This window comes from Mytilus galloprovincialis, chromosome 3, assembly GCF_965363235.1.
Source record: "Mytilus galloprovincialis chromosome 3, xbMytGall1.hap1.1, whole genome shotgun sequence".
In the NCBI taxonomy this organism is placed as follows: Eukaryota; Metazoa; Mollusca; class Bivalvia; order Mytilida; family Mytilidae; genus Mytilus; species Mytilus galloprovincialis.
Window position 1 is genome coordinate 2,185,014 of NC_134840.1, and position 5,925 is coordinate 2,190,938.

Sequence of the window (5,925 nt, forward strand, 5' to 3'; positions counted from 1 at the left end):
ATAAACGATTGAATCTAAATGCAGAAAACACATTATAGCTAACAAATTGTTATTGTGGGCATTTGTATAGACCAATGGAGGCATGTTGTTAAAGACGAAGACATAATCACTTTAAAAGGTCAAAAGATTAATTTCCACAAATTAAGATAGTCAGTAAGATGAATACGCTACAGAGTATGCTAGTGGCCTTTAATGTACTATATATACGGGGTCAGTATAATCGCTCGAACCCCATATGAATTTACCGACCCCGTATAAGGTTCTTAGCACATCGTGAAACTAATCATATAACCGTCTATTATATCATATAAACGGAAAAATGATTTTCCTACCAATTCACCCTGAACAAACAATCATGAAAAGCGAAATATACCACAGAAGGTATCTGATTTCGTGTCGTGACACTTTTACGGGATGATACTATGTCATCCAAGTATAAATAAATAAACTAAATATTCAAATATATTTATTAACGCCTTGCAGGACAGGTTGGTACTCGTGACTGTATATATGTTTCAACAGGTTGTTCAATAGTTTCACAAGTCCCAAGAAATGTTTTTGCGGGAAGACGGGACATTAATATCCACGTCAAATCACAGGTGCATTCGATAAGACAATGAGATAAGTCTAAAGTTGTAAGCGCGGGGGTGTTTAAGATTGCTCTCGGAATCTGAGTCATGGCTGTGGATGAGAAATCAATAACCCCTAATGCCGGCAATGATTGGAATGCTTCCGTAGAAATGTACGCGAGAGGGTTGTGAGATACGTTCAATTTCGTTATAGTCGTCTGGTTACTCATATCATACCGCTCAATACTTTGTATATTATTGTTCGATACATCAAGCTCTGCCATGCTGGGTAATTTAAGTAAAGCTTGTGGAATTCTGTCAAGATGGCATCCACTTAAACCCATTTTTGTTATAGAAGCATTTATAAGAAGTGACAGCGCATCATCGGCGACGTACCATAAGCTGTTCCTACCCATATTCAATTCTTTAAGATTGACAAGATTTCTCAAAACTGCAGGGAATCGCGTTAATCCGTCATTTTGAAGACTTAACACTTCAAGTGGACTAGTTGTATGAGTTAAGGTGGCAAAAGCTTGGGCAAAAATTCCACTGTCATGTACATAGATATTATCATCAAAATATAACTCTTTGAGCTGCGTAAGTTGTGATATTGCCAGTGGTATTTGTCTAAGTTGTGTGTGTGATATGTGCAACTTTTCTAACGTGTGTTCAAAACCATGAAATCCATCATAGGGTATATTGGCTAGATACCCTCCTTCATAGTTCAAGGTATTTAATTTCGGAAAATGGGTTAAGGCAACTCTCGGCCAAGTGGCAATATTTTTTCCTCCAAAATGAAATTCCGTTATAGAGTCCCCAATTAGACGGAAAACATTATCAGTAGTACCTCTATCCAACGTTGTTCCATCTGGAAAATCGTTCTCCTTCAAATCTAAATACGACAGCTTATTCAATTTACCAATATCCTGTGCATGTGACAAATCCCTCAACTTATTAGATCTAAGTGTAAGTTTTACAAGTGTATCGTAAACAGCATCAAAAGCGCCATCCACAATGGTTGTTATGTTATTCTGACCTAAATTTATCTCTAAATCTTTGTGTGTTAATCCATTAAATGCATGAGCTGGAATGGTTCGTAAGTTATTATTATTAAGGTTTACAGTTGTTATTGAACTAGGATTTGGGATAGATGTAAAATCTGGTAGTGAAGTAAGTCCAGAGTTTGAGCAATCGTACGCACTTCCAATCGTTTTACACGCTCCTTCCACTCTCACAGTGTTACTCAACAACACTAATACCAATAACAGCAACATCTGAAACAAAATGTTTGATATAAATAATTATTGAACTGACATACCGATCAGTATAGCAGATTTCATAACCATAATTGTGTTGATATCTGCATCGTTTTTGAAAATGTTGAGAAAGTACTCGAACTCATTTACACTGTCTTAAATGTAGTAAGTAACAAAGGGTTTCCTTTTACTATTTGACCGAAGATAAAACATTTCATTGTTTAATCTGATTTTATTGATATCCATTTGACGTGACTATGTACTTCTACATCCAGGCATTGTGTTATTGTTCTAAGATCATTCTCGTGTTCTTGTAGATGATAGTGGAATTTTTGCTAATGTCTTTTGGTGTTTCTTTGAAAAATATGACGTGGCTTTGTACTTATACATCCCGTTATTGTGGTATTGCGAAACATTTTCGTATTCTTGTCTTTCAATTTTGCTAATGTGCTTTGTCTATATGCCTTTTTATGTTTCTTTGATACATATATGACGTGTCTCTGTACTTAAAAGTACCGTTATTGTGTTATTGTACTACTAGTATGATAAATTTGTGTATTCCTGTCTTGCATTTTTGCTATTATGCTTGGTATATATGCCACTTTTATGGTTACACATTTGTTTGTTTTTATAGTGATTAAGATTAAAACACAATGTTGAATGTTGTTCTCTTATGTTTAACATTTTTAATTGTGTCTCTTTGTTTTGTATCTTACAAGTGAGAGGTTTGGGTTTTTTTTGGCAAAACCAGGTTTAATTCACCATTTTCTACATAAGAAAATGCCTCTTTAAAGTCAGGAATATGACAGTTGTTATCCATTCGTTTGATGTGTTTGAGCTTTTCATTTTGCCATTTTATTAGGAACTTTCCTTTTTGAATTTTCCCCGGAGTTAAGTATTTTTGTGATTTACTTTTTCCAATAAAAACTGGTTTTAACCACTTCTGATTAAATTATTTATTTAAATGTTTATCTAATGATTTTTTTTATTATTTTTTTTATTAAATTAAATCGTATTGAAAGTTTTTGTATATATCGTTATTTATCAGATGACATAATTTCTTCAGTGGATATTTGTTGTGCATTTTGTAACTGGAGGAATCAATAATGGTGACCTTCAGTTGTTTTAAAACACCTGCTCATAAGTGGACAGTCAATTTCTCAATGGCAGTCATACATTGTGTACTTTATTTTTATATCTTTTGTATATTTAACTGAAATTGTTAACATCTTATATACAATTTTGTTGCATGTACAAAATGAACAAATATAATTATACAAAAAATATGTTCACGGGACTGGTGTTGATGTTTCCACTAAACAGCTTTAGTCTAGAGATAAAATGTTCGACTTACCTGTTAAATCGTTGTCAAAGTTCTAAACGTAAGGATACAGTTTGTCATGTGCACATTCTGTTATCTTAAAGATAACATATATTCCACTTATATCTAACCAATTTATTGGAATTTTTTTTTTTACATAAATCAATTAAATATGTAGTCAATCAAGAAATCTAGCATCTTGATAATGTTAGTTTTAGAAAAATTTTTGTTTGAATCAGAGTGATCTATTACAAAGTAGGTTTTATCCCTCCCTAAGACGAGATACTTGTATCTACGTTGGCCATTCTTTTTTATAACTGGTGATGTAAATGTCTTTTGGTTTTATAAGTCTTTGTTTACTCCTTGGTTTTGATTGTTATAGTCTTATGAAACAAAGCAATACCAACTCTTTCAATTTGTCTTTTAGTTTGTAATGTGGAATACTTCTGTAAAGAGTAGAAAATACAAATGTTTTAATACTATTACAAAATGAAAGAGAGTTAGATTGTATGTACTCTAAAAGATCTTTGGAATTTTTAAGTATCCACATCTGATTCACGCCACCTCTAGAATAGGCAGTTTCACAATAACTTTGAAGCCCGTCTTTGATTGCTGATAAAATATATGTTAATAATTTAGTAAGAGGTTTCGTTTAGCACTTGGAAGACCCATCAATATACCGTTGTTTGTAAGGACACTTATGTAGTTTAAGTATCCAATACAGTGATGGAAGATCCAGTTCTTCATCTTTGGTTGAAATTTCAAAGGAACATAGAACAGACCTATGATTATCCAGGATTTCCTCTTTGGTAAGTGTCGTGAGGGTATATGTTGAGTTTCCAAGTGAATTGTCAATACCTAATTCGTTTATCAAGCAGTTAATGTAATGAGTTTTACACACAAAAACGATGTTGTTTGGGGCTAAAGTTTATCTGCGGGGACAACAACATATTTGTCATGGAGGTAGGATAAGTGTTTCGTAACATTTGGGTCTTTAAAGATTGACGTAGCATGGGCATTGATAGACCCATTCAGTTTCTTAATTCTGATTTGTATCAACGACCTCACTGCCTCAATCCATTCTGAAAGAGTGTCTACGTCTTCCATCTCGCGCTTAAATCATTGCCTGGCATAATCCTCGACTGAATCCATCAAAATTTTAAAGTTGTATTAATATATTGCCAGAACTAGAAATTAAACAACAGACACGGCTTCCTCCACCTCATTTTTAGACTTATACCTCGAATTTGACATACACCACATAGTCATCTCAGTACCAGAATCTGTGACAATCGAGACGATTTTAATTTTGAAATTATCAATTTTCCCAACCTTAGTAGCAATATAACAACTTCACCTGTATATGGGATATACATTTCCCAACTTATTCGGTATTTAAGAGCTTGCAGCTCCTACTCAGACTTTGTAAAACGTCAGCAGTGTCTTGGCAGAAAGTTGATGAACCAGGGGTATGTCACTGTACTAAACAATTTCATTGGAAGGTAACAAGACCTTGTTGATAAATATTTCGTATCAACTTCACAAATAGTACACCATAGTCTTGAAGTATAGATTCAGCGTACTGACATTGTTTATAACTGACTATGCGGTGTGGGCTTTGCTCATTGTTAAAGGCCTTACGGTGACCTATAGTTGTTAATCTATGTGTCATTTTGGTCTCCTGTGGAGAGTTGTCTCCTTGGCAATTATACCACATCTTCTTTTTTATATTCATCATCTTAATACGTGTTATAATGTTCTTTTATTTGTCTTTATTAATATTACTTTTACTGTTTAGTCAGTTTTTGATCACATCCATTTGATATGCATGGTTCCTGTCATTAAGTTGTTTGCATTATCTTTCATATTTACTTTGTCCGTGTGACTTTTTGTGTTTCTTTAATACATATGTGGCTCAAGACTTAAATATCCCGCTATTGTGTTATTGTTCTATTATAAATGTTTTATCTGGTCTTTCGTATTTCTAATGATTTGCCTGTATGCCCTTTTGTGTTTCTTTTATTTTGGCTCTTTTCTTTTAGAAGAAATACACTATAAACATATAGACAAGCGGCAAGAAGGGAAGGTAAAATTATAATTAACATTCTGCAGAGGATTTGTCTAAAGAGCTATAGACTATATTATTTAAATAGTTTGAACGACAAAATTATTTTAATTCTCTACCTGTGTGACGTTCACATTCTGACGTGAAACGCGCGATTCTATGCGAGTCAATTTTAATCTAATTATTCGGTCCAGTACTTAAAATCTTTCAATCGTTATGGGTGGATTTAACATACATAAGTAAAATTCTAAAATAAGAAAGCAATGAATGAGGCTGTTTATTTTGTGCTTCTTGTTAAATATCTGTTTGTTTTTATTGTGATTAAGATACTTGTGGCACTTGTACATCCTGTCATGATTGTTCATGATATTCTCGAATTCTTGTCGTTCATTTTTGCTAATGTGCTTTGTCTATATGCCTTTTGGTGCTACTTCGATACATATAGCGTGACTTTGTACTTAAACATCCCGTCATTGTGTCATTGTACTATGGTAAGTTCGTGTATTCTTGTGTCTTATTGTGCTATTATAAAACTTGTGTTTTGCTTGTCTTTCATTTTTGCTATGTGCTTTGTCTATATGCCTTTTATGTTTCTTTGTTACATATATAACGTGGCTCTGTACTTATACATCCCGTCATTGTGTTATTGTACTTTGGGTAAATTTGTGTATTCTTAATTTTAACTTTTGCTAATCTGATGGGTCTATATGCTAT

At 33.3% G+C, this 5,925-nt stretch overlaps 1 long non-coding RNA gene across 1 annotated transcript; it reads right to left on the bottom strand.

Annotated features, from left to right (window-relative positions):
* Positions 1–453: 453 nt before the first annotated feature.
* Positions 454–3,271, bottom strand: LOC143066931 (uncharacterized). Its single transcript, XR_012975797.1, has 2 exons — positions 3,180–3,271; positions 454–1,843 (listed from the first exon to the last, which is right to left on the bottom strand). It is a non-coding gene; the product is annotated as an uncharacterized LOC143066931 (long non-coding RNA).
* Between the last annotated feature and the right edge of the window lie 2,654 nt (positions 3,272–5,925).